We start from the raw sequence: 27128 nt of genomic DNA on the forward strand, positions 1-27128 counted from the left end.
TATGATTATGGTCAATTCTTGCCTTTCTTCCGAGGAGCTCAAGCATCTCAGCAATACAGAGAGTTCGGTTAGGTTGAGGAGTCGTGAGCAAATCATTCAAGGCAATTCTGCACTCTTCACAGCTGAGAGGGAACTTAGAAGAACTTTGGTGGAACCGGAGAGAAAGCTGCATAGTTTCTCCCCCAGTGCCCTCTCCCAGCCCCCCCCTCAACCGAGGGTCCGGACCCGGCTTGCTGGGGTACGCCGCATGGAAATCATGGAGGCAGGCAGGTGCGTGGACTTTGGCTGCTGGTTCCCAGGAGCGGTCGTCGGGCCCATACCCCTTCCAGTCGATGAGATATTGGAGCTTACCCCTGTGGCATCGTGAGTCGAGGATGCGCTCCACCTCGTACTCAGGCTCCCCCTGAACCAAAACTGGCTGCGGTCGGGGTCGGTTCGGGTGAAACTCGTTGGGCGGGGCCACCAGACTCAGAAGGGACCTGTGGAATACCGGGTGAACCTTTAGGGTTACGGGCAACCGGAGACGGAATGCCACAGGCAAGACCTGCTCCACGATAGGAAACGGGCCGGTGAAGCGGGCGTCCAGCTTCCGCGAAGGCCGAGAGGGGTGGAGGTGGCGAGTGGAGAGCTATACCAGGTTACCGACGCAGAGTTCCGTCCCCACCTGGCAGTGGCGGTCGACCTGGGCCTTCTATGCATCCGTGGCCTGGCGCAGTTGCTCCATCAATAGTTGCTGCTGAGACTGGAGCTCCTGGAGCCAATCTGCCACTGCAGGGACTGCAGATGCCTGCAGCACATCCGGGAACAACCGCGGATGGTAACCGTAACTGGCCTGGAACAGGGTCTGCTGGATGGACGCGTTCACCGCGTTGTTGTAAGCGAACTCCGCCAATGTAAAGTGGTCGACCCAGTCGTCCTGCTGGAAGCTGCAGTAACACTGGAGGTACTGCTCCAGCACCGCGTTTGCCTGTTCCGTCTGCCCATCGGTCTGTGGGTGGTAGGCTGACGATAGACAGACCTCTGTCCCGAGGGTCTGGTGCAACGCTCGCGAGAAACGGGATGTAAACTGAATGCCCCAGTGGGACACAACGCACTCAGGTAGGCCATGCAGGCGGAAGACATTCTGAAGGTACAGTTGAGCAGTTTCCTTAGCCATGGGTACGGATGGGCAGGGGGCACAGTGCACCATCTTAGTGAAATGGTCTGAGAAAACTAGGAGGCAGGTACAGCGACGAGACGGGGGTAAGTCCATCACAAAGTCCAGCGAGACCGTGTGCCAAGGACGTGGTGGGACTGGCAATGGCTGGAGTAGGCCGGGGGGTCGTCCAGTAGGACCCTTGGCCCACTGGCAGACGTCACATCCAGCGACGTAGCGAGCCACGTCAGCCTTCAGGCAGGGCCACCAAAACTCCTGGCTTACCAGATGGGTGGTCCGATACCACCTGAAGTGCCCCGCTGCTGGGGCGTCATGGGTCATCTGGAGAACCTCAGCCCGCAGTGGTCCTGGCGGGATGTACAGGCGACCGTGGTGTAGCAGTAGGCCCTGGTGCAAAACCACCCCCGGATACTGAGAGCATGACCCTTCGGCCAGTTCTCGGAGTCGTTCTTGAGCCTAAGCGTCGACCCGTTGCTGTTCCCGCACCCGAGCCCGCAGTGGCTCAGCCTCCTGAGCGGCCAGGAACGCAGCTGGTGGTAGAATCATGGTTGGTACTGCTTGCTGTACCGTGTCTGCGACGTCTTCGGGTTTCCGGGACAGGACATCCACCTTCTGGTTTTGGGAGCTAGGGATGTAGCGGATCCGGAACTGGAACCAAGAGAAGGACAGCGCCCACCGGATCTGCCTTTGGTTCAGCTTGCGGGTGGTTTGGAGGTACTCCAGGTTCCGGTGGTCGGTTCTCACTTCCACCGGGTGTTGTGCCCCCTTAAGATGATGGCGCCAGACCTCAAAGGCCACCTTGATGGCCAGTAGTTCCCGCTCCCACACGGTATAGTTACGCTCCGCCGGAAGGAGCTGGCGGGAATAGTAGGCACAAGGTAACAGTGGTGCATCTGGTCCGTGCTGTTGGGACAAGACAGCACCGAGTGCCGTGCTGGAGGCGTCAGTCTCCACCACGAAGGGTCGAGAGGGATCAGGATGCTGCAGAATCGGTGCCCTCTGGAAACAGGCTTTCAACCCCTGACACGCCTCCTCTGCCTCCCTGTCCCAGGAAAACTGCGTCTTGGGGTGCAGCAGTCGGGTCAACGGGGTGGTGCGATGAGCATAGCCTGCAATGAAGGTCTGGTAATAGTTGGCGAACCACAGGAACCGCTGTAGGTCCTTGCAGTTCCGGGGTGCCACCCACTCCCGAACCGCAGCCACCTTCCCAGGATCCATCTGCACCCCAACTGGAGAGAGTCGGTGACCAAGGAAGTCTACCGACCGTTGATGGAACTCGCACTTGCTGAGCTTAGCATACAGGCGGTGCTCCCGCAAGCGCTGCAGCACGGTCCAGACATGCCCCTCGTGGCGAGCCGGGTCGCGGGAGAAAACCAGAATGTCATCCAAGTACACCACCACGTACTTGTCTAGCAAGTCCTGGAACACGTGGTTGATGTACCGTTGGAACACAGCGGGCGCATTGCACAATCCGAAAGGCATTACCAGGTATTCGAACTGCCCATACCAGGTCCCGAATGCAGTTTTGCACTCATCCCCGGCTCGGATCCGAATCAAATTGTAGGCCCCCCAAAGGTCTAGCTTGGTGAACACCTGCGCCCCTTGCACCCACTCCAGCAACTCCGAGATAAGGGGCAAGGGGTACCGGTCTGGGATAGTAATCTTGTTCAGGGCCCGGTAATCATGGCAAAGACGAAGCTCCCCACACTTCTTCTTAACGAAGAGCACTGGAGCGGCGGTGGGCGAGGTGGAAGGCCGAATGAACCCACGCTCCAGGTTCCTGCGAAGGACGTCCTGCAAAGCTTCGTGCTCCGGCTCCGTAAGAGAGTATAGGCGACTCACAGGCAGGGGCTCCCTGGGCTGGAGGTCTATGCCGCAGTCGAAAGACCGATGAGGCGGCAGCTGGTCTGCCCCCCGTTCCTCGAACACGTCTTGGTAGTCCTGGTAAACAGCAAGGAGCATTGACGCAGCCTCCCCAGTGGGGGCAGCCGCTAGCATCTTGGACCGAGCATGGGGACACGGGTCTGGGAAGTGCACAGTCCGACTGACCCAGTCGATCTGAACATTGTGAGACTCCAGCCAGTCCATCCTAAGCACCAGGGGAAACTGGGGCATGGTAGCAATGTCCAAAGTTCGCACCTCCCGGTGCTGCTGGTGACACAGAACCAAGGGCTGTGTCTCCTGAGTAACGGCGCCCGAGCGCAGGAGCCCGCCCGTCAATTGCCTCCACCTGTACCGGTTCTGGTTTATCCTGGAGTGGCACCTGATGATGGGCGGCAAAGGCGGAGTCCATATACGAGCGGGTTGCCCCTGAATCCACCAGAGCATGGGTGAGAATCCAGGGCCCGCCAGGGGGGTATAGGCGCACCGGAATCATGAGGTGTCGCAATTCCACCGGTGAGGGCCCCTCTTGCATGGTTTGGGACCCCAGGTAGCCAAGGCCTTCGGGTTGACGGTTTCCCTGTGGCCGGCATCTTCTCGGGACAGGATCGGGCATAATGTCCACTCCCACCGCAGTAGAGACACAGGTTCCCCTCCCGACGCTGCGTCTTCTCCAAGGGGGAGAGGTGAGGTCGCGCTGCCCCGAACTGTGTTGGCTCGTCCGGCAATCGGTTGTGGCCGTGGACCTGCTGGTAAGGACTGGAGCCAGAAGCCGGGAGTGCAGGCGGTCCCGGGCCTGGCGACGGTCCTCCAACCAATCGTCTATCTGCAGGCTCCACTGAATGAGGGCGTCCAGCATGGTGGAGCGATCCATCGTGGCCAGCTGGTCCAGTATCTCATCCGAAAGCCCCTCGAGATATTGGTCCCACAGTGCAGAGTCATTCCAGGACAAGTCCTGCGCAAGCAGCCGAAATTCTGTGGTGTAGGCGGCAGCTGTGGACTTGTCCTGTTTCAACCGGCGAATTGCCTGATTGGCTTGGCTCCCCTTCAGAGGGTTGCCAAACGCAGTCTCCAAGTGGTGACAAAACCCCACATAATCTGTCAGCAAAGGAGAGTCTTGCCGGAGCAACGGCAAAGCCCACTTGGCCGCCTGGTCTTTCAGCAAGCTGAACAAGAAGTGCACTTTGGTGCGATCATCAGGACTCGCCCCTGAATATACAGCTTGGCCTGGACAAGGAAAGCTGGCTGGAGACCCATCAAATTTCTCTGGCAGGGCCACTGGGTACTTGCCAGAAACTGGGGCGTCGGCCCCAGAAGCCGGTAAGGCATCCAACCGCTGCTGAAGCGCCGTAACCGCATTGCTGAGCTGCTGCACGATGTGGGACAAGGCCTGGTTTTCCTGGGCCAATGCCCCCAGCGCAGCCGCCTGGTCAGCCATGGCTTCTGGTTCTTCCCGAACGCACCCCAATGAAGGGGAAGTGTGGGTGTGGCAGGAGCAAACTGTGCTGGTCCCAGGGGGGTTACCGTGCGGTGTGGTCTGAGTCCGGTCCTGGGTCGAGGGTCTGGAGGCTGTCCATCAAGGGCAAAGCAGGGTCCAAGGCAAGGAGCCGGGCATGGTCAGGAACTCCGGAAGGACAGGTCTGGGTGCTGGCAGAAACAGGTTTCCAACGACGTTGCTCCCGCAACCTGGGACTGGGCTGACTGGCCTTTATCTTCTCTGAGACCAGGGGCGGTCCCGGCCCACAGGTGACCCGCCTCTCCTGGCCTTAAGGCGAGCACTCCTCCTGAGAAAACCCAGTTCCCTCCGCCTCTCTGCCCTCAGCCTCTGCAGCTCAGGAGAGGCTGGAGGGTTACTGCACCCAGAGGCAACCTCACCTTCCCCTGACAGGGCTGGGAGAGGCGGACCTGCAGGCAATGGGTCCTCGATCACCTCTGGAGCCAGGTGGATTCATCTGGTGTCTGCTCCTGAGGATCCAGCACAGGTGGGGGCCCTTCAGATTCAAGCCCCTGACCCGGCTCGGCCGGCCCTCGAGGCGGGGACTCCTGTGCAGGCTGGGATTCCTCCGGTTCAGCCTCTGAATCAGATTCCCGGGCCATCAGAGAGAGAGAGAGAGAGAGAGATTTTCCAGTTCCTTTTTGACATTTGCCATCTGCTGCTCCTCTCTGTGAACCCTTCGGGACCACATTTCTCTTTGGCTTCGGCTAATTCCACCTGTTGCTGAAACCAAACACCCCTGACTGGTTGCTGAGAGGTGTTTGGCAAAGAGAGTTTGGCTGGGGGGCATATATCAGCAGCAGCTTCGAATCCTCCTCCAAGCCTTGCACTTTTCCTCTTCCTTCTTCTCTCCTTTCTATTACGACATGGGTCGGCAAACTACAGCCCGGGGGCCGGATCCAGCCGCATCGCCTTCTCAATCCAGCCTGCGGACAGTCCAGGAATCGGCATGTTTTTACACAAGTAGAATGTGCCCTTTTCTTTAAAATGCACCTCTGGGTGATTTGTGGGGCCTACCTGGTATTTTTACACGAGTAGAATGTGCACTTTTCTTTAAAATGCGCCTCTGGGTTATTTGTGGGGCATAGGAATTTGTTCATTTTTTCCCCCTTCAAAATATAGTCCGGCCCCCTGCAAGGTCTGAGGGACAGTGGACCCACCCCCTGGTGAAAAAGTTTCCAGAACCCTGAATTATGGTCTCCATCAGTGCCAGATTTATGTCTAGGGGAGTAAGTCGGTTGAAGCCTAGGGCCTTAGGTGCACTTTCATCAAGAGATAAGTTTAGGATGAAATCCTTTCTTCTTATACTACAGGCATGTCCAACAGGTAGATCATGATCTACCAGTAGATCACTGGACGTCTGTGATAGATCACTGGCTTGCGCCAAAGAAGCTCAACATCTTTGGCCCTCCTAAAAAAAGCTCAAGAACTTTGACCTGAACCCCTCAAAAGGGGGTAGATCACTGCCAGTTTTTAACTCTGTGAGTAGATCACAGGAGTTGGCCACCCCTGTAATATACCATCTATACAACATTTTCATATACCGTATTTTTTGCTCCATAACACTCACTTTTTTCCTCCTAGAAAGTAAGGGGAAATGTCTGTGCGTGTTATGGAGCGAATGCCTACGGATGGCGGGGGGATCTGCTGCAGTCGTGAGCAGAGGATCCATGGTTCCCCTTCCTTCCCTCCTCCGTGGCTCGCTTTGAAACAGCAAAGCGGGAGAAGAGCCGCTGAGTGGGGAGGAGAGGGGGACAGAAAGCCTGCTTGCTTTAAAGGAGCAAAGCAGGAGAGGAGAGGAGCCGCTTACACGAGTGTAAGCGGCTCCTGTCCAGTTGGCTCCTTTAAAGCAAGCAGGCTCTCTGTCCCTCTCTCCTCCCCACTCTGCTCGCTAAATAGCAGCAAAGTTTTTCAGCTCGCTAAGCCGGGGAGGTGGGAGAGAAGCAGAACCTGCTTTCTTTAAAGGAGCAAAGAACCTGCTTTCTTTAAAGCAGAACCTGCTTTCTTTAAAGGAGCAAAGGAGGAGCCTTCTCCCCTTATACCCCTCTTCTGCATTATTAGCAGCATCCTTTCTCCACACACCCCACGCGTGCTCCTTGTCCCTTGAGTGCTTTTCCTTCCCTCCCCACTTAAAACGTGGTTACAAAGCACGGATCCACATGGATCCTCAGGATTTTTGCACTGGGTCACCCCAAATTCACCATCAGATCACATAGCATGTCCATGGCTACAGCTTGCACCAAAAAAATCATGCACCCACTGTTGCCTGGGGCCGCAGTGGTGCAAAAATGTGGTTACAAAGCATGGATCCACATGGATCCTCAGGATTTTTGCATTGGGCTACCCCAAACTCACCGTCAGATCACATGTCTGTGGCCACAGCATGAGCCACAAAAATCATATATCCACTGTTTTGTTTAGAATATTTTTTTTCTTGTTTTCCTCCTCTAAAAACTATGTGCGTGTTATGGTCTGGTGCGTGTTATAGAGCGAAAAATACGGTAGTTTTCTTTTAGCAGTATGCAATAGGACAGTTCATAAAAAAACTCTTTTTTGAAAATGCCTGCTCCAAAGGTCTTATCTTACTACACCAAGGATTATATTGTTGTTGTTGTTGTTTAGTCGTTTAGTCGTGTCTAACTCTTCATGACCCCATGGACCAGAGCACGCCAGGCACTCCTGTCTTCCACTGCCTCCCGCAGTTTGGTCAAACTCATGCTGGTAGCTTCGAGAACACTATCCAACCATCTCGTCCTCTGTCGTCCCCTTCTCCTTGTGCCCTCCATCCTTCCCAACATCAGGGTCTTTTCCAGGGAGTCGAGTCTTCTCATGAGGTGGCCAAAGTCTTGGAGCCTCAGCTTCAGGATCTGTCCTTCCAGTGAGCACTCAGGGCTGATTTCCTTCAGAATGGATAGGTTTGTTCTTTTTGCAGTCCATGGGACTCTCAAGAGTCTCCTCCAGCACCATAATTCAAAAGCATCAATTCTTCGGCGATCAGCCTTCTTTATGGTCCAGCGCTCACTTCCATACATCACTACTGGGAAAACCATAGCTTGAACTATACGGATCTTTGTTGGCAAGGTGATGTCTCTGCTTTTTAAGATGCTGTCTAGGTTTGTCATTGCTTTTCTCCCAAGGAGCAGGCGTCTTTTAATTTCGTGACTGCTGTCACCATCTGCACTGATCATGGAGCCCAAGAAAGTAAAATCTCTCACTGCCTCCATTTCTTCCCCTTCTATTTGCCAGGAGGTGATGGGACCAGTGGCCATGATCTTCGTTTTTTTGATGTTGAGCATCAGACCATATTTTGCGCTCTCCTCTTTCACCCTCATTAAAAGGTTCTTTAATTCCTCCTCACTTTCTGCCATCAAGGTTGTGTCATCTGCATATCTGAGGTTGTTGATATTTCTTCCGGCAATCTTAATTCCGGCTTGGGATTCATCCAGCCCAGCCTTTTGCATGATGAATTCTGCATATAAGTTAAATAACCATGGAGACAATATACAGCCTTGTCGTACTCCTTTCCCAATTTTGAACCAATCAGTTGTTCCATATCCAGTTCTAACTGTAGCTTCTTGTCCCACATAGAGATTTCTCAGGAGACAGATGAGGTGATCAGGCATTCCCATTTCTTTAAGAACTTGCCATAGTTTGCCATGGTCGACACAGTCAAAGGCTTTTGCATAGTCAATGAAGCAGAAGTAGATGTCTTTCTGGAACTCTCTAGCTTTCTCCATAATCGGGTTTTAATTACTTGCCTAGAGCAGCAGCAACCTTGACGCTGCTCTGCCCGCCGGGTCTCTCCACAGTCTCACGACCACTCAAGACTGAAAGAAAGTGGTGAGGCAGAAGCAAGGAGGCGACGAGGTAAGACGCATTTGCCGGAGTTCATTTCGAATCCGCCCTAAACTTTGTGTTGCGGCTCCCAGCCCTTCAAGCTCTTGCTGAAGATTGTACCAGGGTGTTGGAGCCCATGCCAGGAGCTCACATTACTGATAACTGATAACTGTAAAGCCTGCATCGTAAATTAGCTTTAACGAGCAGATAACTGTGTTCTCCGGCAGTCTTGGAAGCAACCTTTGTCTCACTGGCTTTGCGCCGGCCCACATCCGGCTGTATTTCTATTTTTACCACTTTTATTACCTTCTAAGCACTGCTATTTTAAAAGACTCACAACGATGGGCCAAGGCAAACGCCGAAGGGATTGTGACGAGGTTTCGCCCTCCCCAAGAACTAAACAATCAAAAATCGACCCCCCCGTGTCTGGCAAATGGAGTATCCCCACTGATCACTGCTGTAGGGTGAAAACTCAGAACCGTTTCTACCCTCTAACGTCTCCAGAAACAACGTCAACTCCAGAGGAATTATTTTTACCCCAGACTAAAACTGCGGACGGCAAGCTCGGAGGAAGAGGGAGCCCCCCACTGGGGGTGGTGCAGGACGCCGGAGCCGAGGACTGCGCTAGACTAGAACAACATGAACATCTCCATCTTGTGGTCAGAACCCTTAATTGCATATTCAAGAAGATTGATGCGCTATCCTCCCAGCTATCTAGCCTTGAACAGAAAATTGACAACCTCGGGTCAATGTCTAAACCAACTGTAGATACGGGGGAAATGAAGTGCCAGAGGACCTTACACTCAACCAAAAAAGGAAGTGAGATCCCTAAATATAAACTAAATACTGCACTGAAACATCAAGCATTGTCCCTGCAACCTAAGAAAATCTGCCTAAATATCGGGGTAGGGTCAGCAAGGTGGCTCACCTTGGGAGGGGTTAAAAAACAACTAAGCAACCTCCTAAACATAGAAATCTCACAATGCGATCTTATTGCAGTATTACCTTTGAACCAGCACCTCAGGCAACAGAGAGTGATGCTTGCGTTTTACTCTCCAAGGATCCCTTCAGCTATCATCAGGCAGAAATCACTCTTGGCTAGATATGATATCACCCCAACAAGAGTTTTTATGGATAGCATGAGCCATCCCCTTCTACTTGCCGACTACGGCACGGAGCGGACCCTGTCGGAGAGGTCGGGAGCATCTCGGGATATTGAGCCTCCTCTTCCGGAGGATACCCAGCCGTACCGAAACTGGACTTACCCTACGTCCCCACGAGCTCTAAAGGAATCCACTGGCGCATGTAATTCTCTGACCCCGCCGGAGGAAAGAGAGCTCTTAGCCACCTTTGGCAACCTTCCTCCGAGGGAACAACAAGAAATAATTGATAGATTAGAAGTACTTAATCATCAGCTCATATATGTCCAGAAGAACGGAAAAGTCCTGCCCACTTCTCAGGATAACCATGCCAGCTTTTCGGAGTCGTGTTCTAAGGAAGCAGGAAGACTTCCACACCTCAGTCCAGCTCCTAAACCCATGCCTCCCTCACCTGTGGGCAAAGCCCATCGACGCTTGGCAGACCCAGGTTTTGCCTCACAAGTTGGCCTTTCATCTCAACTCCTGATAAATTTTGACTCGCCCTCCAAGAGTCCCCCGCTGAAGAGTGTAACTCAGAGTCCCCTCCACCAAAACAATTCTTTACCATCTAATCCATCAATGCCGGAATTGGAGTCCTCATATTCTCCTGAGCGGCACAGACACGACATACAAACGGTATCTGTACGTCGAGCATCCCCAGTACCTTCGCTAGCATCAGGTCAGGGGAGCGTTCCACCTACATCAAAAAATGATCCGGATTTGACTGAAGACCCGGCCGGACATATAAATCAAATGGTTTCATTGGCGACCTTCAGACCTCGCGGTGGGGCAGTCTCTGCAAATCCTGTGGAGCCTCCTACTGAAGTGGCCACCCTTGGGTTAGCCAGCGAGAGACCCGCTCTGTTGTCCCAGTCTGAACACCTCACTACCAACTCCAAGATTAGGTACCTCCAGCAGGTGCCTGCCATGCAAAGTAAAATAACTGACTTTTTTGTGGGGTCTGCCCTGCCTCCAAAGGACCCACTTCTCTCCCTGAAATGACAGCGAATTGAACACAACAGGAACTCCCCCCTATCAGTCCTCAGCTGGAACATTGCGGGCTGGAGGGGAAAAAAACATGAGCCAGAATTCTTGGAGTATATCAATCGGTTTCATATCATCTTGTTCCAAGAATCGTGGGAAGTAGAAAAAATTGTTCTAAATGGCTTTGAGCTTCTAGAACTCCCTGCCTGCCCCTCCCTGAAAGGAGGCCGCCCTAAAGGGGGCCTAATAATAGGCATCTCCCTCAACCTACATTCCAAATTTACTCTAGTACAGGCCTTGCCTCCCTACGCCCTCACCAGGCTAATTGCGGGGGAAAAGATCTCGCTCCTAGTTACAAATGTTTACTTGCCACCCGGGGGTTCTTCCCTTGAATTGGGCTCTAAATGGGGCTCGCTAGAAGAGCATTTGCTCTCATGCTATGTTAAGTTTCCTAACACCCCGGCCATAATTGGTGGCGATTTTAATGCCCGTACGGCAGCAAATTGGGACTCGTTGACCAAAGCCAAATGGTGGGTTACCCCAAACCTTGATAATTATGACCTGGAACACATCGTGAAGAGAACTTCTAAGGACCACAGAGCAAATGAGGCTGGAGTACTCCTCTATCAAATGGCCATCCGTTTGAATTTGGTCCCCTTAAATGGCACATGCCTCCCCGATATTCCAGGGGATTTCACTCACCTGAGCGTTAAATCAAACAGCGTCCTTGATTACCTGTTGGTCTCTAGGGATCTATTTAAGTGTATTTCCACTTTTAAGATCGAGAATGTACAATTTAGTGATCACCTTCCCCTTGTTGCTAAGCTTTCCCTGAACTGGCAGCCGGAGGCTCATAGACATGCGACTCAGGTGGTAACCAACGAATCTTTCCAAGTAAGAGGAATCAAATGGTCGGAGACACAGGCTCAAAGGTACCTGGAATTCTTTCAAAAAGAAATCCTCGGGCCCTATCCCAACATAGGCTCTGCCCCAGACGAGCATAGCATAGTATTGAAGCGCTTCTACCATCATATGACTGATCTTACGTCCTTCTTCAGGTTACCACCCAAAAATTTAAATCGAAACGAGTATACTCACGGTGCTCCCTGGTATAATTCCCAGTGCAAACAAGCAAGACAGCGCCTCCGTGCTATATATAATGCATACAAGACCTCTGATGCATCTACCCTGCCAGCTAGCTATGCACAAGCCAAGCAAGTTTACAAACGCACGCAGATAATTGCCAAGCGTGAGTGGCAACATAATCGTTGGCAGGCTTTGATTACTGCTTCAATCTACACAGATCCAGGGAATTCTGGTCTTTGATTAACAGAAGGGGGAGGAATTCCCCAAGGGCAGTCATCTCTGCACCGACATGGGAACGGTTCCTGAAGAAATGCTTCTCACAGGCAGATGCTCCCTCCGACCATCTGATGTACCTGTTTACCCACCTACCTATTTGGCCTCCCACCGATCCAGACGAAATAGCCAAGTTAATAGCTCAGCTGAAACCGGGCAAAGCCCCTGGGCCCGACCTGATCCCTGCTGAAGCCATCAAACTACACCCACAATGGTGGGCCGGCATCTTGGCCAAAACTTTTGATGCAATCAACGCTTCCGGTCTCATCCCCAAAACATGGAAGGAGGCCATTATTGTACCAATTCATAAAAAAGGTTCTCCAACGGAGCCGGAAAACTACCGTAACATCAGCCTCCTTTCGATCATAGGGAAAATTTATGCCAGCTTTTTGATGACTAAATTATTGCGATGGGTAGATGAGACTAACCAGATTGGCCATGAACAAGCAGGGTTCAGAACTAAACGCTCCACAACCGATCATGCGATAGTTCTTTATCATCTGGCTCGGAAGTACTCCTCCCCCCCCCCGGGGCTACCTCTGTGCTGCCTTCTTAGATCTAAAGGCAGCCTTTGACAGCGTTCCTAGAAATATTCTTTGGGAGAAACTTTCGAAACAGGGCATTGATAGAAGACTCTTATGGCTCATAAGCCAGCTCCACGAAGGTACCCTTGCCAGAGTGAGATTCACTCCAGCGGGCGACCTTACAAATTCGATACCAATAAACAAGGGAGTGCGCCAAGGATGTATATTGGCTCCCTGCCTATTCAACCTATTCATCAGCGACATGCGAGCACCCCTAGTCAACTCATCTCCAAGTACACACGCGCCTAGACTAGCGGATTACCGCTGCCCACTCCTTTTATATGCGGACGACGCGGTAATTCTATCTTATACACGTGTTGGACTAAACAGAGCTCTGAAGATCTTTGCCACGTATTGTCAACTCAATCAACTAACCATCAACCATGCCAAGTCCAAGATCCTGATCTTCTCCAGAAGCCGGAGATTATACAAATGGAAGCTTGGTGGGGCAAAAATAGAGCAAGTCCTAAAATTTCAATACCTAGGAGTTATTTTTCAATACAATTTGGGGTGGAAAGCTCACATTCAACACCTACTTAATAAGGCCAAAACCTTGTCATATGCGCTCCTCCGATTCTTCTTTTCGGACGGAGCTTTGCATGTTCCCTCGGCCCTAAAGGTGTTCAAGGCAAAAGTGGTTGCCGTGCTTGCTTATGCTGCCCCGCTCTGGGCCGTGATGACAGATCTCGCTCCCCTTGAGACTCTGCAAAGCCAATTCCTACGTCGGCTCCTAATGCTCCCCCTGTGCGTAAGCAACGCAGCCATGCGACTAGAATTGAAGGTCGCATCCTTAGAAACTTGCCTGTGGAAGCAAGTCTTCAATTACTGGTTATCATTGTGGCATAGATTACCAAACCATTACCTTGCCCAATGCTTATGGCGAGATGAATTCTCTAGCCTTTGGACTAGTAGAATTCATGCCAAACTCCTGAGTTATGGAATCTCTCCCTCAGATTCCCTAAAACTAGACCAAATCACTGCTCAGAGACTGATCCGCCAAAGACTGGATGACATCGATTTACAGCGAAATTATATGCTGGGGGGAGGTGTTTGTTCGCCCCAGAACATTGGTATCACTTTAACTTACTGCGTTCCATCATACCTCTCCTCCCTTTCGACTGTTGCCCATAGACTGGCCTTCACCAAAGCGAGGTTTAACGTTTTTCCCTCTAATGTCCTGAGACATAGGTTCTCAAAGGGCCAAGCCCCCGCCGTGTGCGAATGTGATAAGGTGACGCCGGAGTCGCTCCAGCACATTATGTTCACTTGCCCCTTGTTTAATGTGCCACGGGCAAATTTGTTGGGATCAATCATACAGAAACTAGAGGGTACCCCACCAAAATTCCACCTTGCCCAAATCTTGCAGGACAAGGATACCCACACAACCCTGAAGGTGGCTAGGTTCCTAGTTGCTGTCCTTTCCCAAAAGCGACGCCAAGGAGCTCTACAAGCTAATTAAGGCGTAGCATGCCTTTCCATTTTATAGTATTTTATTGTTATAGTGGTGTTTTAGCGATCGTTTTTTTTCTCCTTACGGCACAAACTGTCATTTATGTGTTGTTTTTACCTGTATGGGCCTATGGCCGTAATAAATGATATTCATATTCTCCATAATCCAGCGCATGTTTGCAATCTCTGGTTCCTCTGCCTCTTCTAAATCCAGCTTGCACTTCTGGGAGTTCTCAGTCCACATACTGCTTGAGCCTTCCTTTTAGAATTTTAAGCATAACCTTGCTAGCGTGTGAAATGAGTGCAATTGTGCGGTAGTTGGAGCATTCTTTGGCACTGCCCTTCTTTGGGATTGGGATGTAGACTGATCTTCTCCAATCCTCTGGCCACTGCTGAGTTTTCCAAATTTGCTGGCATATTGAGTGTAGCACCTTAACAGCGTCATCTTTTAAAATTTTAAATAGTTCAGCTGGAATGTCATCACTTCCACTGGCCTTGTTATTAGCAGTGCTTTCTAAGGCCCATTTGACTTCACTCTCCAGGATGTCTGGCTCAAGGTCAGCAACCACACTACCTGGGGTGTACGAGACATCCATATCTTTCTGGTATAATTCCTCTGTGTATTCTTGCCACCTCTTCTTGATGTCTTCTGCTTCTGTTAGGTCCTTTCCACTTTTGTCTTTTATTATGGTAATCTTTGTACGAAATGTTCCTTTCATATCTCCAATTTTCTTGAACAGATCTCTGGTTTTTCCCATTCTATTGTTTTCCTCTATTTCTTTGCATTGCTCATTTAAGAAGGCCTTCTTGTCTCTCCTTGCTATTTTTTGGAAATCTGCATTCCGTTTCCTGTATCTTTTACTATCTCCCTCGCATTTTGCTTGCCTTCTCTCCCCCGCTATTTGTAAGGCCTCGTTGGACAGCCACTTTGCTTTTTTGCATTTCCTTTTCATTGGGATGGTTTTCGTTGCTGCCTCCTGTATAACGTTACCAGCCTAAATCCATAGTTTTTCAGGCACTCTGTCCACCAAATCTAAATCCTTAAACCTGTTCCTCACTTCCACTGTTTATTCATAGGGGATTTGATTTAGATTGTATCTTACCAGCCCAGTGGTTTTTCCTACTTTCTTCAGTTTAAGCTTGAATTTTGCTATAAGAAGCTGATGATCTGAGCCACAGTCAGCTCCAGGTCTTGTTTTTGCTGACTGTATAGAGCTTCTCCATCTTTGGCTGCAGAGAATATAAACAATCTGATTTCGATGCTGCCCATCTGGTGATGTCCATGTGTAGAGTCGTCTCTTGTGTTGTTGGAAAAGCGTGTTTGTGATGACCAGCTTGTTCTCTTGACAGAACTCTATTAGCCTTTGCCCTGCTTCGTTTTGAACACCAAAGCCAAACTTGCCAGTTGTTCCTTTTATCTTTTGATTCCCTACTTTAGCATTCCAATCCCCTATAATGAGAAAAACATCCTTCTTTGGTGTCATTTCTAGAAGGTGTTGTAAGTCTTCATAGAATTTGTCAATTTCAGTTTGACTATGAGGGCCACTCCATTTCTTTTACGGGATTCTTGCCCACTGTCAGGGAACTGCCATCAGCTCAGAGGCGAGAGGTGGAAGGGCAGTTAGGTTACAGGGAGCCTCCAAAGATTGTGAGAAGCAGCACTTCCTCCGCGGAGGAGGAAAGCCACGCCTCCAGTGGGGAAGGGGTGCAGGGCTCAGAGGATGCAAGGGAGAGACACAGCAACGAGCATGAGCAAAGGGGGGGGAGGCAGGTCCCCCTCTGCCCATGCCATCTTTGCGCAATTGGTTTACACGCAGACAGGGGAGGCGTGGGGGGTGTGTGTCAAAAGACTACTCTGCTGGGGAAAGTTTAAGGACCGCCCACTCCCAGATTCTGCTAGTGAGTGAGCAGACATGGAATTGAGTTGATCTGCATTGTGAACGTTTTGGACAGATAATAAAGCCTTGAAAAGACCAACGGGGAGTCTTGCCTGTTTGCTCTCGAGCAACCACGCCGGCATACATAACACCCACAGTGGTAGATATGATGGTCATCTGAACTGAATTCGCCCATTCCTGTCCATTTTAGTTCACTGATGCCCAGGATGTCAATATTTATTCTTGCCATCTCATTTTTTATGACATCCAACTTACCAAGGTTCGTGGTTCTTACATTCCAGGTTCCTATGCAATATTTTTCTTTACAGCATTGGACTTTCCTTTCGCTTCTAGGCATATCCACAACTGAGCGACCTTTCGGCTTTGGCCCAGCTGCTTCATCAGCTCTGAATCTACTTGTACTTGTCCTCTGCTCTTCCTCAGTAGCATGTTGGACGTCTTCCGACCTGAGGGGCTCATCTTCCAGCGTCATAACTTTTCTATGCCTGTTGTCTTTGTTCATGGAGTTTTCTTGGCAGGGAATTTTCTTGACAAGGGATTACCGTATTTTTTGCTCTATAAGACTCACTTTTTCCCTCCTAAAAAGTAAGGCGAAATGTGTGTGTGTGTTATGGAGTGAATGCAGGCTGCGCAGCTATCCCAGAAGCCAGAACAGCAAGAGGGATTGCTGCTTTCACTGCGCAGCGATCCCTCTTGCTGTTCTGGCTTCTGAGATTCAGAATATTTTTTTTCTTGTTGTCCTCCTCCAAAAACTAGGTGTGTCTTGTGGTCTGGTGCGTCTTATAGAGCGAAAAAAACAATATATAGCAATATCTGAAATTTCATGCATATCAGTTAATATCTTGACCCTGCTCCACAAAAATAGCTGTTTAGTTGGCCGTTTTCCTATGTTGTGAAGTCTGAAATTTCAATTCAGTGGAGCAAGGTCAAGATATTAACTGATATGCATGAAATTTTTAAAAAAGAAAAGAAAAAAGGGTAAATCTCTAGTCCTCCTAGAAAGAAAGTTGTGAAGCAAATGTGCAGGTACCATTCTAAGCAATTTACATATGTGAAATGAGCTCCCATCTGTCAGTGTTTTTAGCCAAAGGGCAACGTCAGAGCTGTGATTGATAAGTAAGCTATTTGGACACCAAGCATTAGGAATCCCTTGCATCCTAAAGAGTTGCTCTTTTCTCCTCCCACTTTAGTTCACTTTTCCAGCTTAAGTCTTATTTTCCAGTCCTTGAAATCTCCATAGCTTGCCTTTTGTTTCCCCCTCTAATTTATGCTATGTCCCCCATGGCAATCATGTTATGACTAGCAGCCACAGCACTCTCTCAAAAATCGAAATGTGCCCACTGGTCTAAAAAAGTTGGCAATCCCTTGCCTAAAGGATGTATCCTATAGCAAATGAAGCTGCTTATAACTACAAGAGTCAAGCTTGTAACTGGCTATCCTCTTGTTATTGTCTCTGCTATTAATATTTCCTGGGTATATCTAAGAGAGATCTTATTTGCAGAATGCAATGCAACACAACTGATTTCCAGATAATAAGACTGTGCAATAGTGACTGACAAATAACATGTATGTATATTGTGGATCATCACCTTGTCGTGGTGAGTGGGCTTGCATGTTTCTATGACCCTTGTGAGCGAAGCTGTTGGGAATCTCGTACTCCCAGCAGGGTCACCCAAGGCAGTAAGGTCAAAGGGAAGGAGATAGACAAAGAATGATCCAAGAAGTCCTCAACGGCAGAACAGGCGGGTGATAACAAGCGGTATGTTACAACGGCTGTGAAGGCGGATGAAGGCTGCAGCAGATAGGAATCTACCAGTTTGTCGTGACTACCTCATGCCATCAGAACAGAGCCCTACTGCGAAGACTGTGTGTTGGTCAGCATGCACTGGGAATATTCCGTTCCACCTTAAGTATAGGCATGATTGTTGTGTGTCACCTGCCTGTTTACACTCCAGCACAGCTTGCTGGGAACTTCTGTTTGTGTATAGCTTTTGCTTATGCTGTCTTGCTTTGGACACAAAGGAGAGCAGACATGTTTCCTTTTTGTCCTGAAGTACGCTGAATAAAACTGCTTGCAAATATGCTCACATATGCCTCTCCTGCCACTTCTGTTGCGCAGTGTTTTACTCTGCTGAGTGTGCGTGCCCAGCTTCTGAAGGCTTCTGAAGCTTGGGTCACAGTTTCATGCTGATCCAAGGACTGGAGATCGCCCAGCACACCAGCCTGCCAATTGCCCCTGATTCCTTGGCTGCATCCCAACACTACACACATAAAACAAATTCATGCACAGGCATCTTCCAAAAACCCAACCCAAACCCCCAAAGTGCCATGGCAATCGGCAAATGGTAACGGGGGCAGGATCGTGAAATCTGAAAGCCCCTAGAGTAGCTCAGCAGCTGTATCCATGACTGAGCAGTCCTATTTAGGATCCACTCTGCTCGACTTCCGGTCAGCGCCAGCGACTAATGGCGGGTTCCCTCTGAGCTCCGGAGGGAACCGGCTCTGCGAAGTCTGGGTCTGGCCGCTGCGGCAAAGCGGAGACCCGAAGAAATCACAGGCGGTGAAGCCTGTGAGCACGGAGACTCGGCGGGCTCCATTTGCGCCCCCCCGACTGCGAAGGAGCCTTTTTAAAGGCTTCCGAACGGAACGGGGGTGAGCGGCGCGGAGCTGAGAGTTGTCTACCCTCTTCGCAGAGTGACGCCGCAAGCCATGGTCGGAGAGCGCTGATTCCTTTCTGGACAATTGGGACTTAAAGCAACTGCCCGTGAGTAGGAGCAAGAAATCAAAATTGAAGAAAAATTGAGCTAATTAGGTACCGAAACGGGAAAGGTATAAACAGGAAGTCTGCCTTTCCCGGCTTGTAAATAGAGCAAAGCAAAGAGATTGTAAAGCTGTAATTTTGACAGACGTTTTTTAAAGATTCCAAATCCATCACCAAAAAAAAAAGCATCCCCCTCCTGTTTGCAGGGGTGGAGGGGAGAATTTTGAGCATTATTTACCTGCAAGGATAGAGAGAAGTAAAGCTATATCTGCTGCCTCCAAAACCTGGGAACGGACTGCCTTTGACAGCTGTCAACGCGTTAAGGGTAAAGAATACTGATACTCTGTGAAAGGATACAATTGCTTTCTGAACGGATTTGGACTAAAAAGTAACTTTTAACTGAAACTGTGGCTTTTTAAGGGATAAAGGGGACTTATATGGACTATATTTGATTTAAAAGTTGCAACTGAAGTTGGAAGTGTGTCCCCCTAGAGGAGATTATGTTGTAGCAAGTATTAAGCCACCAAGCAACTTAGCCTGGAAAATTCCTTTTCAAAACAAAGTGACTAGGCGTGAGACTGACCTTGGACTGTGTATGGGAGTGCTATGGCAAATGAGAAAGGGAAGATAGAGCTGACACAGGAAAAAATTCTCAGGTCTGGTAGACAATACAAAACTGACATTACTCAGCAGAGAAGGGCTTCAACATCCGGAGCAGCAGGCACCGCGGGAGCTGCTGCTTCGCAAGTAAAGCTAAAGGCTATGTCATCACAAGACCTACTGGCTCAGGCACTTAGTAAAATTAATGCATCTCTGGAAAACTTAGCTAAACAGACTTCTGGGTTGGCGCCATCGTCTAATGGCGGATTCCCTCCGAGCTCCGGAGGGAATCTGCTCAACAGGGGTCGGGTTCTGCCGCGGCGGCGACGCGGGGACCCTTAGAAACCACAGGCGCTGAAGCCTGTGGACCTGGTGACTCGGTGGGCACTATTTGCGCGCGCCCCCGACCCGCAAAGAAGCCTTTTTAAAGGCTTCGGAACGGGGGACGGAGGGAGGTGTGGTGCTGAGAGTTCGACTGCTTCCCCTGCTGAGTGAAGCCGCATGCCATGGGCGGAGAGCGTTAACTTCTTCTTTTGAACTTTTGGATCAAAGTAACGACCCGTGAGTAACACGGTAATTGGACTTAAAAGGGAAAATTATTTCTGGGAATTCGGCAAGATCGGGTAAGGTGCTAAAAAGGAAGTCAACCTGCCCGCCTTGTAAGCATTGTAAAGCAAGGATTTTATTACTAAGGTTGTGTGAATGTCTTTTGTTTTTTGTGGAAAAGCGCAATTAACTTTATATTGGGCCAATTTAAGTGACTGTGCTGGAGGATAAGAGAACGTGTGGAGTTTGGAACTGACAGGGTCAGACCTCCGTGGTGTCCTGTGTCTGGGAAGAAAAGGAGGGGGAGTAGAAGGAGGGGCTTGTCGCAGAGCGGTGACGCACAGCAGGCGTCTCTCTGTTTCCAGACTCACTTTCACTCTTCACTGAACAGCAGCTGAGCAGCAGAAGCTGCGTGTGTGCTCTTGGAGCACGGCTGAGAATGTCGGAAGTTTCGGACGGATTTATTGCCTTGTAAATAAACGCTTTAGAGATAAGAACTGAACTGTCTCTGGACTTGATTTATCCCTCATCTCACACGGACGGGACCGCTGCTACTCTGCTCCCTGCCAGGTCAGCTTCTGAACAGAGCTGCGCAAAGGGAAGCGTGACTGGACGCAGGGTTTGATTTATGCAAAGGTTATGGATGTGTCGTGTTTCCTGACAAGTGTGAGAAGGGAAAAGGCTGCCAGCGACGTGTTGCTGTAATCTCCTGCCAGGAAAGGGCAGAAGGGAGGTGCCGGAGAGCGGAGCCAAGAGCCAGAAGGAACGGCTGCTTCGGAGGTCCGGCTTGCTGGCAAACTTGTGAGTACGCTGAAGCCCCGGGGGGGAGAAGAATGGCTGCTGCACAGGCACAGCAGAGCCAAGAGAGCTACCCCGGTGAGAGGCTGAATGGGGCCAACTGGGAGGCCTGGTCAAGAGGAGCAAGGGGGTGGTTTGTGGCCACAGGGCTCTGGAGTCCAGTCCAGAAGGAGCCGGCCCCACCCATGCAGGCTACTGCTCTGCAGAGTGAGAGAGCGCAGAGAGAGCTTTGCCTGCTGAAAGCAAGTGTGGACGCTTTGCTGTTGCCCCACCTGGAGGGCGTTGAATCGGCTGAGGCCGTTTGGCAGGTGCTGAGGAGCCTGTGCGAAGGCTCAGCAGAAGCCAAGGGCCGGGAGAAAGCCGAGGGCCAAGGGAGCAAGCTCCAGGCCGGAGTGGGAGCCAGATCAGAGGGGGCTAGAAGATGCCCAGAGGAAGCCAGACCAGAGGGGGCTGTTCTGGGAGGCTGTTTCTATGCTTCGACACCTCTGTGTGCTGGAGAGCAGCTGGGAGCTGTGGAAGAGAGCGCAGGCTGCACCCCAAAAGGCAGTGGGGGGGCAGGCCAGGCAGGCCATTCCAAGAGCTCTGAGAAAGCGAAAGGCTTCGAAAGTTGTTTGTGCTTTGAGGCGACGTCCAACAGCGCTGGGAAGCATCCGCTAGAGGCCCAGGCTGCCAAGGACACTGGCCGGCGTGGAATGTCAACAAAGCAGGTTCCCAGGGCCGGTTCCCAGCAACGACGTGGGAAAGCAGCAGGCCAGGAGAAAAACAAAGACAAGGCGTCTTATCACCTCACAGCTGCGCTAGCGTCTCTGAGAAAAGACAAGAGCCTTAGCCGGGGAGAGGCTGTGGCCATGGCAACCGATGGGAGTGCTAGCAACGCCATGGCATCTGTGGAAAACAACCAGAGACACTCTTTATCTCTCGTGATCGATTCCGGAGCCTCTCATTGTCTTGTGACATCTGCTGGGCTCCTGAGGAACTGCAAGACAGTTAAAACTGGACGCTATGTTACTTTAGCAGATGGGTCTCAAAGACCATTGACTGAAACTGGTCTTCTTTATTGCTCTTTCATAGATCATTGGGTAGAAGCTTTTGTGGTACCAGAGCTTGCCCACTCTCTTTTAAGTGTGCCAGCCCTTATGGCTGCTGGGTTTGATGTTTTGTTTTCTAACAATGTGTGTTCCTTCTACAGGAATGGGAAGAAGATCCACAGTGTCCAGAGAAGAGGCACGCTCTTTCTGGTCGAGATGCCCATTGAAGATGGGGCTGGTGGGAAAATGGGGCTGGTGGAAAATGGGGCTAGTGGAGAGTCCATTGACGATGCCCAAGGGCAGTGTGCCAATGTCCCACCACACCATGATTGTTTACACTTATGGCATCGCAGGTTTGGACACGCAGGGTGGTCATATGTGAAGAAGGCCACAGACAACACCATTGGGTGCAGGTTCAAAGCATGTGACAAATACCTAGATTGTCAAGCCTGTAAGCAATCAAAGGTCGTAACATGCTCATATCCCAGGTCTGAGAGGAAAACCAGTAAACCCTTTGAACTTGTCCATTCAGATTTGTCGGGACCCATGCCGACACCTTCGTTAGCTGGATCAAAGTGGGTTCTGGTTCTGGTTGATGATTTTACAAAACATGCATGGCTATTTGCGCTGCAACAGAAGTCAGAGGCAGCTGCACTGATCAGGGATTGGATCACAGCGGTAGAGCTACGGTTCTCTACCAAAGTAGTTTCCTTTCAGTCCGATCGTGGGGGGGAGTTTACAGGTTCTGCGCTGCAATCGTTCTTCAGGCAGAAGGGTATCAGTCATCGACTGACGGCCCCCCACTCTCCGCAACAGAATGGGGTTGCAGAGAGGAAGTTTCGCACGCTACAGGAGTCAGCGAATGCTATGTTGGCAGACTCGGGGCTGCCACAGCGCTTTTGGGCCGAGAGTTATAGAACAGCTTGCTTCCTGCAGAATAGAGTGTTCAATTCCAGTGTAGGAGACACACCGTTCTTTCTGCTTCATCGGAAAAAGCCCAAAGTACATTTTCTGCGCACTTTTGGGTCTACGGCTTGGGTTCTGATTCCAAAGGCCATGCGCAGGAAAGGGGAGCCAAGATCCAGGAAAATGATCTTTGTGGGCTATGAGCCGGGTTCAAAGGCGTGGCGCTTCGCATACCCTACTGGCAACCAGTCCAGGCTGCTTATTAGCGGCAGTGCTGAGTTTTGCGAGCAGAGTGGGTGGAAGCGGCTTCACGGAAACCCGGATATTCTGGTAGACTCAGATGAGGAAGAGGAGGGTGAGGCTGAACCTGTTGCTGATGAGCACAGTCCACAGCCACAGAGTCCAGAGCCGGGATCTCCAAGGGAGAGGCTCCGTATCTCTCCAAAGGGGAGTCCCAGGACCCCTCCACAGGTCTCTGTCAAGTCTGAGCCAAGGAGTGAACCATCCTCGCCAGCAGGACCGGCTGTTCGCCCTAAACGGCGCAGCAGGTCAGAGGGGGATGATTCTGACATAGAGGATAGGAGGGTTGATCCAGGTGAATCAGGCGCAGTTCCAGAATTCACGCTGAGGAGGTCAGCAAGATCAACCAGAGGAAAGCCACCTGAAAGGTATGAAGCCACGAGTGTCTGGGTTGGTGTGGCTAGATGTGAACCTGAATCCTTTGAGGATGTTCAGAAGTTGCCTCGGGAAGAAGCCAGCAAATGGCATGAGGCGATGCAGAAGGAGATGAACTCAATGGAGTCTCTTGGAGTGTTCTCACTCACACAGCTGCCGGCTAACCAGCAAGCTGTTGGCTGCAGATGGGTTTACCGTCTTAAACCCACAGAAGCAGGAGAGCCACAGTACAAAGCGAGGTTAGTGGCGCGTGGATTTACGCAGAGACGCGGAGTCCACTTCACAGAGGTCTATTCGCCGACTTCAAGGGCGGAGACTTTGAGAATGCTGTTGGCAGTAGCAGCACAGAGAGGTTGGAAGGTGAACCATTTTGATGTAGATGTCGCCTACCTGAACTCAGATCTCCAGGAGGAGTTGTACATGCGTCCTCCTCCAGGGTTCGAAGTCAGTGAGCCAGGCGTTGTGTGGCGATTGCACAAATCCATCTATGGGTTACGCCAATCTGCCAGGAATTGGAATATGTGCCTACATGAAGCCTTAGAAAAGCTAGGTTTTAAGAGATCTCTTGCAGACAGTTGTCTTTACATTAGAGATTCAGGCTTGCTACAGCAAGTGGCACAGGTGTTTGTTGATGACATCTTGTTGATGGCAAGGACAAGTGAACAGGTGGAGAAGTTTGCTAAGGAGCTTGGTAAGCGGTTCAAGCTGAAGCAACTTGGAGATGTCAAGTCCTATCTAGGCGTAGAAATCGCAAGAGCAAGTGATGAAAGCTTTTTGCTTCGCCAGAAAGGTAAGATTGAGCAGTTGCTTGAGAAGTTCAGGATGTCTGATTGTGCAGGTGCCAGATCACCCATGGAGGCTGGGTACGTGAAGGAGTGTCAGCAAGTAGAACGCGTGGTGTTCGAAAACACTGAACTCTTTCAGTCAGCTCTGGGTAGTCTGTTGTATCTGTCACAGTGGAGCAGACCAGACATAGCGTTTGCTGTCAATCTGCTCAGTAGAGAGGCTTCAAGTCCTAGTGTGCAGGCCTGGAATGGTGTTAAGCGGGTGCTACGTTACCTGCAAGATACCAAAGACTTTTGCCTCAAGATGTCAGCTGAGGGCGATGTCAAGCTGACCGCCTGGGTGGATTCGGATTGGGCTAACCTTGAGGACCGCAAATCAGTGTCAGGCCTAGTGGTGAAGTTTGGGGACTCAGTGATTGGGTGGAGGTCCCGGAAGCAAAGTCTCATAGCGCTTTCATCTACTGAAGCTGAGTTCAGTGCGCTATCAGAGGTTTGCAGAGAACTGGAGTTCTATGTGTGTTTGGTCGAGGAAATCTGTGAAGAGGATTGTCTGCCCGTTGTGGTGCATGAAGACAACCAACCATGCCTTAAATTAGCTGAGACAGGGCAATTCAAGGCGAGGACCAAACATTTGGACATACGTTTCCAGAATGTATGTCAGAGCGTTCATGAGGGGCTAGTTGCTCTGAAATACTGTCCCTCAACAAAGAACCTCGCTGATGGTTTCACAAAACCATTAACCTTCCAGAAGCACGAGGAGTTCTGTGAGGGTCTGTGTATGGGGAAAGCTTTGATGGCTACTGTCTCCAGACGCAGGACAAGAGGGGGTGTGGAGTTTGGAACTGACAGGGTCAGACCTCCGTGGTGTCCTGTGTCTGGGAAGAAAAGGAGGGGGAGTAGAAGGAGGGGCTTGTCGCAGAGCGGTGACGCACAGCAGGCGTCTCTCTGTTTCCAGACTCACTTTCACTCTTCACTGAACAGCAGCTGAGCAGCAGAAGCTGCGTGTGTGCTCTTGGAGCACGGCTGAGAATGTCGGAAGTTTCGGACGGATTTATTGCCTTGTAAATAAACGCTTTAGAGATAAGAACTGAACTGTCTCTGGACTTGATTTATCCCTCATCTCACACGGACGGGACCGCTGCTACTCTGCTCCCTGCCAGGTCAGCTTCTGAACAGAGCTGCGCAAAGGGAAGCGTGACTGGACGCAGGGTTTGATTTATGCAAAGAATGGAATTCACCCCTCCCCCAAAACCCGGGAGCGATCGGGCAGAGAGCCTGTGGAAGAGGTTTATAGACTTTGACAGCTGTCAAATTAGCTGTCAAAGCTGGGGGGAAAAAAGGAGAACTGTGTCTTTGCTGGTTACATTTGATACAATTTGGTAACAAATTGTTAAAAACAAAGAAGAAAAGGTTAATTTGTCATTAAGTAACTAGAATCCCTCTAGAGGGGGTTCAGGACATTACAAAAATGGCTGTAAGTGGAAAAATACTGGCTGAACTGGAAAAGACCTTTCGTCTTTTGGGAAATCTACAGAAGCAGACAGATGCTTTGACTATAAGTGTAATAACAATGAAGGGAACAGTAAACAAAATTGCTGAACCTGGAAAGGATATGATTCAAGCTCCTGCAGATGAACAGGGAAGTGTTGCTGCTGATATAAAAATCCTTATAGCCAAACAGGAGAAAGAGTCTGAGTCATTTGAGATGCCATTTAAAGAATATGAGAAAGAAGGAGGCGCTGGGATGTTGCAGATGGCTAAAGAGAGCCAGAGGCCTATTAAGTTGGAAACAACTGAAAATAAGATCATGACAATGGATGTTTGGCTGGAAGTGAAGAATGGAATCTGGAGAGATCTCCTCTTATGGGGATCGGAAGACATATGGAATATAAATATGGACAGTACAGAGTTTGGAGTCTTTGGGACATTTGAACTTATGAGAAGCAAGAAACAAGATTTTGGCTCCATTGTTAAATATGGAGGTCTGGCTGGAAGAAATATGGACTTTACTGGAACAGAGCCTCTTCGAGATTCGAAATTTAAAATAAAGGACTATCAAGAAAACCGGCAGAGAGAAATTGAGAGAGGGTTAAGTGCCTCGGATGTGAGATCGCCAGGCTGATTTTGGATGGACTGTTGGACTTTGGTTGGGGATCGAAACCGGGAAAGGGGGTGGGAGGGCTTTGGGAATTTAAAGGGTGTAAAAATATGATTCTGTTTTAATTAAGTTGGCTTTTGCCACTAACATAAAAATGGGGAATTTGGGGAGAGATTTGGGGCCGACCTTAGCAAAAGATTATCAAAAATAAGTGTTTCGTGTATAAAGATTGGGATTTTTAAGTTTAAATAGGTTAATTAAATTGATGGAGGAATTTAGGGAAAGTATGTTAAGAATAAGTTTTGAAATATAAAGATAGAGGTTTAGAAGTTAAAATTTGTTTAAGATAATTGAAGTAGAGGAAATAAGGTAAAGTGGGGGGGATAAAAATTGCTGAGCTAAAAATTGGAATTGGAATACAAGAAGGGTAGGTGTGGGGAAGTCAAGGAAATTGGGTATGGAATATAATTATGGTAAACTTTTAAATTGCTGCTTTTCTTTTTCTCTTCTTTTTTCTTTTTTGCTTTTTTTCTTTTCTGTTTTCCTTTGTATTCTTTTTTGAAAATTTTAATAAACATAATTTTTTAAAAAAAGAAAACTTAGCTAAACAGGTTGCAGAGAAAAATAAACAGGTTGCAGAGACAAATAAACAAGTAGCTGAGGCCTCAGTAAAAATTGATTTGAACACCACAAGTATAAATGAACTGGGAAAGAAAGTGAACTCTAATACATAGTCTATTGAAAAATTACTGGAGGAATCGGCCTCGACTCGGAAGTTAGCTGAGGAAGCTAAGGAGATTGCAACCGCTGCTCAGGAGAAGATACCACCGGTATATAAGAAACTTGAGGATCATGATTTGAGATTGTCTATGATTGAATTACAAGGGAAAGAGAGGAATTTAAGACTCAGAGCAGTACCGGAAAGTGAGAAAGACAACCTGGTAGACTTCCTTACAAAGGAATTTACAGACTTTTGGCAACAGGACCTGGGGAAGGAAGAATTTAAGATAGTGAGTGCATTTAGGATTGGCAGAAGACAAAGAAAGAACAGAGCAAGAGACTGATTACCTTAAGAACAAAGGAAGAAAGAGACAAAATTTTAAATTTGCAATATCAAAGAACTCTGGAAATTGAAGATTCATTTGTGGA

This window comes from Podarcis raffonei, chromosome W, assembly GCF_027172205.1.
Source record: "Podarcis raffonei isolate rPodRaf1 chromosome W, rPodRaf1.pri, whole genome shotgun sequence".
NCBI lineage: Eukaryota > Metazoa > Chordata > Lepidosauria > Squamata > Lacertidae > Podarcis > Podarcis raffonei.